Source organism: Balaenoptera ricei, chromosome 14 (genome assembly GCF_028023285.1).
Source record: "Balaenoptera ricei isolate mBalRic1 chromosome 14, mBalRic1.hap2, whole genome shotgun sequence".
Lineage (NCBI taxonomy): Eukaryota > Metazoa > Chordata > Mammalia > Artiodactyla > Balaenopteridae > Balaenoptera > Balaenoptera ricei.
Window position 1 is genome coordinate 51,007,759 of NC_082652.1, and position 11,517 is coordinate 51,019,275.

The following is an 11,517-nucleotide window of genomic DNA, read 5'->3' on the forward strand; positions in this document are numbered from 1 at the left end:
AATAACCAAGCATAATTTTAAAAGACCGAAAAGAAGTTCTAGAAATGAAAAATATAATAAAGGTTCAAGAACAAGGCAAAAGATCAATAAAAAAGTAGATGTTTTAAATAATGCTATAAACCAACTAGACCTAATAGTCGTGTGTATAACATTCCATCCAATAACAGCAGAATATATATTCTTCTCAAGTGCACATGGAACGTTCTCCAGAATAGAATATATGCTAGGGCATAAAACAAGCCCCAATAATAGAAATCAATATTGAAATCACAAAAAATATATTAACCAAACACAGTGGAAATTAGAAATCAATAACAGAAGAAATGTAGGATATTTACAAATATGTTAAAATTTTAAAATATACTCCTAAATAACCAAAGGGTCAAAGAAGAAATCACAAGAGAAATTAGAAAACACTTTGAGATGAATGAAAATGAAACACAAGCAGGGGCAGAGGGAAATTTATACCTGCAAATGCCTATATTTAAAAAAAGAAAAGAAAAAAGAAAACATCCCGTATCAAGAGCCTAATCTTCTACCTTAAGAAATTAGAAAAAGAAGAGCAAACTTAACCCAAAACAAGCAGAAGGAACAAAATCATAGAGACTAAAGAGAAAATAAATAAATAGAAAAACAAAAGAGAAAATCAACAAAACCAAAAGTTTTATTGATATGAAATATCAAAAAATTGACAAAACTTGAGCTAGACTAACAAGGAGAAAAGAGAAGATTCAAATTGCTAAAATCAGGAATGAAAGTGGGGATATCACTTATAACCTTTCAGAAATAAAACAGGCTTATAAGGGAATATAATGTTGTATTTTCCATCACTTAAGTCCAGGCATTCAGTAAAACAATAAAATTAAAAAAACAAACAAACAATTAAAAGAAACAAAGTAGATAAACTAAATAAAATGAACAAATTACTAGAAAGACACAAACTACCAAAACTGATTCTAAAAGAAAGAGAAAATCTGAATAAAACTATAAGAAGTAAAGAGATGGAATTATAAGAAAACCAAACAAACAAACAAAAAATTTCCACAAAGAAAAACCGAGTCTCACATGACTTCACTAGTGAATTCTACCAACTTTTAAGGAAAAATTAACACCAATTCTTAACAAACTCTTCCAAAAATTAGAAGAGATGGTACACATCTCAACTCATTCTACAAGGACAGTATTACCTTGATACTAACATAAAGCAAAGATATTACAAGAAAACTACAGACCAAAACCCCTTGTGAATACAGACTCAAATATCCTCACCAAAATACTAGCAAACTGAATTCAGCAGCATATAAAAAGGATTGTACACCATGATCAACTGGGATCTTTCATAGGGTTGCAAGTTTGGCTTAAGATATGAAAAACAATGTAAAACACTGTATTAATAGAATAAAGGACAAAAAACACACAATCATCTCAATAGATGTAGATAAGCTTTTGACAAAATCTAACAGCATTTCATGAAAAACCACCAAACAAACTAGAGATAAAAGAGAAAGTCCTCAATTTATTAAAGGCCATCTATGAAAACTACATAGCTAACAACATCTTTAATGGTGAAACACTAGATGTTTTCCCCCAAGATCAGGAACAAGTCACTGCTATTCAACATTATACTGGAGGTTCTAGCCAGGGCAATTAAGTAAGAAAAAGAAATGAAAGGCATCCACATTGGAAAGGAAGAAGTAAAACTCTCTCTATTCACAGATGACATGACCTTACGTATAGAAAATCCTGAGACATTCACACACACACAAATATTAAAACTAATAAATACATTCATCAAAATTTCAGGATACAGTTTCACCATACAAAAACTCTATTTCTGTAAATAAGCAATAAATAATCAAAAATAAAATTAAGAAAAAAGTACATTTACAATAACAATAAAAAGAATAAAATACTTAGAAATAAATTTAACAAAAGAAGGCTTGGACACTAAGAACTACAAAACGTTACTAAAAGAAATTAAAGAAGACCTAAATAACTGGAAAGACATCCCTTGATCATCACATTGGAGGTCAGGATTTCAACATATGAATTTGGGGGAGACACAAATATTTAATTCATAACAGGCACCAAGACAATCCAATAGGAGAAGGAATAATCTCTTCAGAAAATGGGCCTGGGATAATTGGATATCCAAATGCAAAAGAATGAAGTTGGACTCTTATGCCATAATAAAAAATTAACTCATGGATTTAAGACCTAAATGTAAAAGTTGAAAATATAAAATTCTTAGAAGAAAACAGGAGCAAGTCTTTGCGACCTTGGATTAGGCAATGTTTTCTTAGATATGACGTGGAAAGCACATGTGACAACAGAAAATGCAGATAAATTGGTCTTCATCAAAACTTTTTTAAAAAATGTGCTTCAATGGACACCATCCTGAAAGTGAGAAGACAACCCACAGAATGGAAGAAAATATTTATAAATCATATAGCTTATATGGGACTTGTATCTAGAGTATATAAAAATCTCTTATAATAAATAATAAAAAGGGAAATAACCCATTTTTTTAATTGGGTAAAGGATTTGACTAGAGTTTTCTCAAAGAGAGATACATCAGTGAAAGTATCAAAACATAGTTAGTGAATTTAAACATTGTTAGACTTTCTAGAAAAAATAGAAATATTATATACAATCTCCAAATTACTAGATGGGTAAAAATAAAGTGAAAGGAGAAAAGCAGAATGAATTTTTTTAAAAGACAAAAAGGGACACCAGAAACAAAACCAGAAAAATAGGAAAGTATAAAATAAAAGTAGGAATAGATTCAAATATAATTCTAAATAGAATAAACTCAGTCTTGAAGACAATGTTTACTGCAGAGACTTTTAAAATCTAGTTATATGCCATTTTCAAAAGACATACCTAAACATAAGGCACAGAAAGTTAAAAATGAAAGGATAGAAAAAATACCCAGAACACAAAAATAGGTGGTATAACTGTATTAATGTCAGACGAAATAGATGTTAAGGGGAAACTAAAGGACACAGATTTCCTGTCAATGTAAGGAAGAAATTTCTAAGGGACCTATAAGAAAAGTGGAATGAGTGACCTCTGGAGTCATTGAATTCTCCATACTTTGAGAAATTCAAATCTGAGGTGATGACCACTCGTAAGTGTGTTAGGGAGGACACTAAACCATCACAGAAAGGTTGGGATTTAATGACCATACAGTTTCTCTGTATCCTGAAATCCTAATATGTTATCTCATTTTCCAGTTGTCTTTCAAATTATTTCATTTTCTCATGTCTACAAGATTTTCTGATTAGCCACATATTAGAAGGAAGTTCTGACATTCCTGTCTCATTATGAACCTTCATCTCTAAAGTATAAAGTCTGTGGCACATATGTGTATACGTAAGAGTGTGATTTATGTGTGTGTTAGACTGTATGTGTACACACATATCCATTGTTAGGACTTCGATTTCCTCTGCTTTAAGATTTGTCTTCTAACAATTTGTCTGAAAGGGAGGTTGAGAAAACTCCCAGAGGAAAATATTAATGTCCTATCTTATCTAACAGACAACAACAGTTAGTTGTCTGAGTTACTAACAAATATGCAAAGAGAGATAAACATTGCAAAGCCTTCAGAACACACAACACATTTTGAGGGTGTGGGCTGGGTGGCAGCTGTTTGGCAATAGCATTCAGCTGTTCTTTTGCAATACAGATCCTCAGGTTTTAAACTGCCAGATCAAGATCTATCCAAAAAATTCTCAAAAAATTTCCTGGAAGATGTCTGGGGCCTGGAGTGGATAGAGCCTGCTCTACCTGCTCCAAGATACTCCCAGGGTGGGACCCAGAGAATAGGGTCCCACCCTGAGACCCTAAAAATAAGTGGGATCCTATTTTTAACAAGCATCTCTAGAGGATTCTGAATCACACTAAAGATTGAGAAACATGAATTTAAGGTATCTCAAGATTTTAGTATAAAAGAGGTGAGCTCTTTTTCCATGCTTTTAAATACCAATTTCTTTAAAATATTCCTTGATTGTCTTTTCTTTTTTTTAATTGGTGACACAGATTATAAAGACATTTGGAGGTAGTATTCTCACTTTATTTTTTGGTGAAACCATCTTGGGTCTTTTTTTCCAATCATATTTCATTTATTCTCATCAACTTTAAAAGGAGATCATGTCATTACTCACTGTGATGGCAGGAATCTGGCCTTCGTGGTCTAAATGATCTAGGGGTATACCTACAGGAAAAGGACAAAAATGGTCATGGTTTTATTTTCTTTGCTGGTATAGATACCTAGGTTAGGGGATGTGAGTTCTATGATCCTAAAAGAAAGTATAACAGTAGTCTCAAGAAGACAAACCAAGCCAGCAAGAAGCTCATTGTAAATGTGATCAAGTTGCAGGAGAAGCCAAAAAGAGAGAATGAAAAGAATGAATTTCAACTTCTATAATTATTTACTAAATAAGTAATTTGAAATATTTATTCAAAAATTATTTTTAAATGACAGTAATGGACAATGATTAGTACAAAGGTAACTTTAGGCTGGAAAAAAGTAATTTTCAGCAAAAAGAGGCAATAGAGCAAAGGAAAGGCTGACTTTGTTTCCTCCTCACAAAGTCACAGAATTAATTTTTTTTTACCAGACGTGAAAAAATAAATAGCTTTTACCTTACACAGTCTCATCAGACACAAAATAAATGATTGAATGCAATCTGGCTTACTAAGAATTCATTACGGGGCTTCCCTGGTGGCACAGTGGTTAAGAATCCTCCTGTCAGTGCAAGGGACCTGGGTTCGAGCCCTGGGCCGGGAAGATCCCACATGCCACGGAGCAACAAAGCCCATGCACCACAACTACTGAGCCTGTGCTCTAGAGCCTGTGAACCACAACTACTGAGGCCTGCGTGCCACAACTACTGAAGCCCGCATGCCTAGAGCCCGTGCTCTGCAACAAGAGAAGCCACCACAATGAGAAGCCTGTGTACCACAACGAAGAGTAGCCCACGTTGGTCGCAACTAGAGAAAGCCCACACACAGCAGCGAGGACCCAACACAGCCAAAAATAAATAAATAAATCAAAAAAAAAAAAAGAAGAATCCATTACGTAAGAGCCATTTAAGATTTATTCTTTAGCCTGACCACAAATGTCCTCCTATAGATTGAAGCTCTCTGAGAAATAACTGTGTTCCTCTTGTATGTACCCCACATGTCTTCAACACTGTTGGTCATGTAACAGGATATCAAAAATATCCTGGTTGGTTAAATAGTTGACTGCTTTTTGAACAGCACTCATTGTGAACTTACAAATCCTTATGAAATTTCACTATACTAAGTTAAAGAGAAAACTCTAAAAGCTTCGTGAGAGCAAAAACAACTCATTGGGAAAAGGATGAGAATCATATTGGCTTTCAGATTTTTCTACCTTTAGGCTGGACTACCATAGAACAATGCCTTCAAAATACTAACAGAAAATTGTTTGGAACATGGAATTCTATATCTAGCCAATTTACCAGTCTGCAAATCACATTGAAAGAATTCAACATTTACCTCCCTTTATGGAAAAAAAAATCACTTGAGTATATGCTTTAAGAAAATGAAAATTGAAATAAAAAAAGATGAAGATATAAAATCCACAAAATAATGGCCACAACTCAGAATAGCAATAAAAAGAATCCCTAGGCTTTTGGTTGGGCAGCAGGTATAAAGGCATTGGTTCAAAGTGAAACTTGCAGACAAATGTATTTGATAGGAAAATGAATTCACCTCAACAAATAAGTATTATTTTAAAAGTTATATGAACTTAGTGATAGAGTGAAGGTGATTGTTTCTTCTGTCAATAAGAAAAAAGTAAGGCAAACAGAAACTCTCTGAAAAATAAAAAGCTCTATAGCAAAATCACAGCCTATATAAAACAAATTAAATGTAACATGATTCTGAATAGCTTATGGAGTGTAATGAAGGATAAAACATTCTATCTTGGTTTTTGAAATATTATTTTTGAATCTATATATATTTAGGAAAAGCCTAAGTACATTTCCTTCTCCACAAGTCTACCTACATTTCTTGATTCTGCAGAAAATAATATGTACACAATTTTAGTATTTCAAGCACCCTTTATTGGATTTTACTTTTTTGAATCAACTTATACACAAAGCATAGAAGACCTAATTATAGTTCCAAAACAGAAGGAAATGTTATAAACCTTTATAATGTATAAGTTACGAGATGGAAAGGGAAGAGAGGATGTAAAAGTGTGAGGGTATACATATCCTCATTTTTTATAATGAAGACTTGAGAGATACTACCTAAAGTTGAGTGGCCAAGAAAGTACTTTCTTTTTATAATTTAAGGTTATAAAGTAAGCCAGTAGAAGAAGTACTTATAATACAACTACCAAAATATTGAAAATAGGAGGGAGACAGAGGTGGTGTTAATGAGTCCAATTCCTATTCTTTGATATGTGGAAATCAATAAAAAACTCGTGTGTGGTAGATGTTATTGTTCCCAACTTTTTGCTCCTTCTATGTAGTAGATTATACATCCACTCTTTCTGTCATATGATTTTTGCCATACCTCCTGATAGGGCATAGATAGTTTCATGCCTATCCCCATCAACTCTAGGCTTGGCCATATGAATTATTTTGAACAATGAAATGACACTGGTTAGCTCTGAACAGAGGCTTTCAGAAGTATCATGTGTTTCAGTTACTTCTCTTCAGCTGTGGCCCCCTGCGGTGGGAAAAGCATATCCCAAATAATAATGGACGCTCCTTTAGCCCAAGACCCAAGATAAAAAGACACATAGAGCCAAACCAAACCAAGTCCAGCATGGTGGTAGCCAATGATTTGTGAGCTTGCAATAAGTGTCTGTTGTAAACAATGACTTGGGAATTGTTTGTATGGCCACAAAAATTGACACACACTGTCTAAAGTTGATAAATCAAGAATTGGAACTATACTATTTAGAATTAAGGGAGATATCCATCAGAGAGGTGGGGTGGCAACCACCAAAAAGAATTAGTTAAAGGTAGTTGGGCTTCCCTGGTGGTGCAGTGGTTGAGAATCTGCCTGCCAATGCAGGGGACACGGGTTCGAGCCCTGGTCTGGGAAGATCCCACATGCCGCAGAGCAACTAGGCCCGTGAGCCACAACTACTGAGCCTGCGCGTCTGGAGCCTGTGCTCCGCAACAAGAGAGGCCGCGATAGTGAGAGGCCCGCGTGCCATGATGAAGAGTGGCCCCCACTTGCCCCAACTAGAGAAAGCCCTCGCACAGAAACGAAGACCCAACACAGCCATAAATAAATAAATTTAAAGTCCAAATTTATATTAAAAAAAAAAAAGGTAGTTACCTTTGGGGATGCTATTGGGTGGAAAAAATTTAAGCCTTTGTTTCATATCTTCCTATCCTGTTTGAATTTTTTATATGTATGTATTTTATATATGTATGTATTACTTTTATATTTAAAATGTTCAAAGTACAGTGCATACCATCTAGGAGGTGATATAAGCCATAGACACATAAAACATTATAGCTATCATATCATGAGGCAGCTAATTTGAGTGGGGGAAAAAAAATGCCCCAGATGATGAAATTATAGGAATTCAAAAAAAAAAAAAAAAAAAAAAGGAGAGAGAGAGAGAGAGAGATCAACCCAACTGAAGAGGTGGTAGATGGTAAAGAAAATTGCACTGCAGAAGAATCCATAGGGATTAAGATAGGTGGAGGAAAGTAGGCAAGGAAGAAATAAGCAGCATAATAAATCTGGAGAGAGGGAACACTGAAGGGGATGTGGTATGACTGGAGTAGAGAATTCTTATGGGGGAGCTGTGGGCAAGAGGGCTGGGACCGGTAAGAATGGGACAAGACTGTGAAGGGCTTGGATGGCTTGAGTAATGTGTGTGTGGACAGAATGACTTCATGAACTTGCTGTTTCAGGAAGGCCAACATGGCAGGGCAGTGTAAGACAGACTGTATTCAGAATCCTCAGAGCTAGTAGAAACTGTCTCAAGGGTCACTTAGCCAGGTGGTGTGGCATATGTGAGGGTATTGCTCTTAGTCACATAGCTTCTGTTACCACATCTTCCTTTGGGCCTAAAGCTATAAAAGCAGTGCCTCACTCCTTTGCTAGAAATGTGTAAATAATTAATCAGATAGACTGGTGCCCTATAGGACTGGGAAGCTATGACTAGGGGAAAGAAGGGGCCACAAAAAGGTATTTTATAAATCTCTCAAAACCACTCTTAGCTGGAAAAGACCTGCAGTCTTCTCCTCCACCCTGTGCTACTTACCAAGTTTTTTTCACTGTGTCTTCCTAAATGCCATCTAACAATACCATGAATTCACATGTGTTAAAACTCAGGTTGGGGGACTTCCCTGGTGGCGCAGTGGTTAAGAATCTGCCTGCCAATGCAGGAGACACAGGTTCGAGCCCTGGTCCGGGAATATCCCACGTGCCGCGGAGCAACTAAGCCCGTGCACCACAACTACTGAGCCCACGTGCCACAACTACTGAAGCCCGCGCGCCTAGAGCCCGTGCTCTGCAACAAGAGAAGCCACCGCAACGAAGAGTAGCCCCTGCTTGCTGCAACTAAAGAAAGCCCGCACACAGCAACAAAGACCCAAGGCAGCCAAAAATTAATTAATTAATTAATTAAACAAACAAACAAACAAACAAAAAAAACAAAAAACCTCAGGTTGGGACTTCCCCAGTGGTCCAGTGGTTAAGACTCCGTCTTCTAGTGCAGGGGGCATGGGTTCCATCCCTGGTCAGGGAACTAAGAACCCACATACTGCAGGGTATGGCCAAACAAACAAACAAACAAAAAAACCCTCTGGTTGTCTTACTCCACAGTACCTCTTTTGAACTGAGAACCCAACATCTCTTCCATTTCTCTTCATTTCAGGTTCATTCCATTTGATTTCCTTTTAAGTGATGACTGCCCACCCAAATCTACTGCCCACTAAGACTTGCTTCCATTGCCCTTGATGATTTTTGTACCTGACTTAGGTTTTAGCTGCTATTCTGATTCCTGCTTTCCTTAACCTCAAAAAAAATTCATACTGGTGTCTGGTCTATTATTTTCAGTTTCTTAGGTTCATTTCTGTCACTGCCTTCTTCACCTTCATTGGCCATGTGCCCAAATGGCATATGCTGAGCCTTCTCAGGGCAAGGCCTATTCCACCTGCAGAACCTCAGGCTTGTTCTTCTCACCAGCTGTCTCAGCTTTTCCACTCCTCCATGCTTGCTGACCTCGGACTCCATTGAATCTCTGATCTAGCAGTTCCCAGGATTTCACCTATTTTTTTCCTGTATGATATTATAGCCCATATAAGTCTCCAGAGTGTATGTGTGGAATTCCCAATAAACCAGCAATAAATTTTCCCTTTCCTCTCTGACTCATAAAAGCCTATTGGAATGCAAGAAACTGGGAGTGACTTTTTTATAGGAATAATCTGCAATCTGCTCTAATTTATGTTTTAAAACTTTATTCTCAACTTCTTGTTCCTGCCCAAGATGGAATAGTGTGGATGGAGTACATTTCCCACTAAGAACAGTTAAAAGCCCTGGACATTGTATATGAAACAAACAAGAGAAAACTCTGAAAGGCAGAGAGAAGAAGACAACTGACTAAGGACCTTGGGATCTGAGGAATGACAGGACAATGAGTTCTCTGTGTTATTTTTTTGTTTGTTTGGTTTGTTTGTTTGTCTTGCCTCATATATCTTAGGCTAGAGAAGCTGGCAACCTACAACCACCACAGGAACACATTTTTAAAAAACCCCAAGAAATGCCTGCTCTCACTAGCTAAAGGACTGGGAAAGGGGCAATGTAGACAACTCTTAGACCAGTAACTACCCTATTCTAGCCAAACCCTGCGGGAAAAAAAAAAGTGACCTCACCGCTGTCCCAGTCAGCAAAGGCTGAATAGAGGGACTCCCACCTTCACCCTTTTGTTAGAAGGCATCACTCATGACCCCTCTAACCCCTGCTGGGGTGATGTCAGAGAAGACCAAGTGGGGAGCCAGCACTTTCATCCCGGCCCAGTTGACAGGTGACTAGCAAAAACAAAACAAACAAAACGATGCAACCACATGGAAGTGTATTATGCCAGGTTAAAAAAAAAAAAAAAAAAGCCAGTCTCAAAAGGTCATATACTGTATGATTCCATTATATAACATCCTTGAATAACAAAACTATAGAGATGGAAAACAGATAGTGGTTGCCAGGGGTTAGAGATAGTGGGGATGAGGGAGGGGTAGGTGTGACTATGAAGGAAGTTCATGAGGGAGATCTTTGTGGTAATGGAATAGTTCTGTATCTTGATGCTGGTGATAGTTATGGGAAACTGTACATGTGATAAAGTGGCACAGAACTATACACACATATTGTACCAATGTCAATTTCCTGGTTTTGATATTGTACTATAGTTACAAGTTTATAGCTTTTTTATAAGTTACAGTTATAAGATGTAACCATTGGGGGGAAATGGGTGAAGGGTACAAAGGACTTTTCTGTACAGTTTTTACAGCTTCCTATGAATTTATAATTATTTCAAAATAAAAAGTTAAAAAAAGTTACCCTCCAATTTTGATACTTGTGATAGTCATTAATGTTATAATCCCAATTTTTGCAGCTCTCTGCCTTCTGGGGACAATATTGCATTTCCCTGCTTCTTTGAAAGTTAGATATGGCAGGTCGTTTGATTTGGCCAATGAAATGCATACATAAAAGTGACACTTGGTGAGGAAGTGTTAGGAGACCATGTACAATATGCCACATGTCCTTCTGCTGTCTCTGCCAAGGAGGAACCATGTGCTGCTCTGGACTCTTCTTCAGCCTGGGAATGACCCCCCCACCCCCCTTCCTCAAAGGACATGGCTTGTGGGCCAGAAAGGACCTGTGTAGTTTTGGGGCTTTTGGATATAGACATCCAGTGCAGTAATACAACAATTAGTCACCATTACCTGCCCATGCCCCTTACAAATGCCTAAAATGTACTGCTCTTATCACCAGATCCAAAGCAAGGCACCCTCCTGACTGCTTATGATCCACATTTACCACACCCAGGACTGCCCTCACCATGCTGACATATGCCTACTGCCTGACCTAACCCATGATCACCACCCATCTGGCTATTCTCACTTGGTTTAATGTTTTTGAGGTTCCTCTATGTTGTATCTTCCACATATCTTCTATGTATCTTTCATTCTGTTTTATTGAATAGCATTCATTGTATGGATATACCACATTTTGTTTATCCATTCACCAGTTGCTGGACATCTGGATTGTTTCTAGTTTTCAGGTATTATGAACAATGCTCCTACGAATATTTATATACAACTTGCTATATGAACATGTTTTCAGTTTTGGGGGGTATATACTTAGGAGTGGAATCATTGGGTCATATGGTACTCTTATGTATAACTTTTTAAGTACCTTTTTAACAAACTTCCAAAGTGGCTGTACCATTTCACATATCCATCAGAAATGTAGGTGAGGGTTCTAATCTCTCTAATCTCCTCAGCAACACTTGCT

General features: G+C 36.9%; 1 long non-coding RNA gene across 2 annotated transcripts in view; it reads left to right on the forward strand.

The window, feature by feature from the left end:
* LOC132348219 (uncharacterized) overlaps nt 1-10,537 on the forward strand; it is a 78,418-nt gene extending 67,881 nt beyond the window's left edge. For both annotated transcript variants that reach the window (XR_009497383.1, XR_009497385.1), the window contains one exon: nt 9,496-10,537. This is a non-coding gene — a long non-coding RNA (uncharacterized LOC132348219). The remainder of the gene's footprint in view (nt 1-9,495) is intronic.
* The last annotated feature ends 980 nt before the right edge of the window (nt 10,538-11,517 follow it).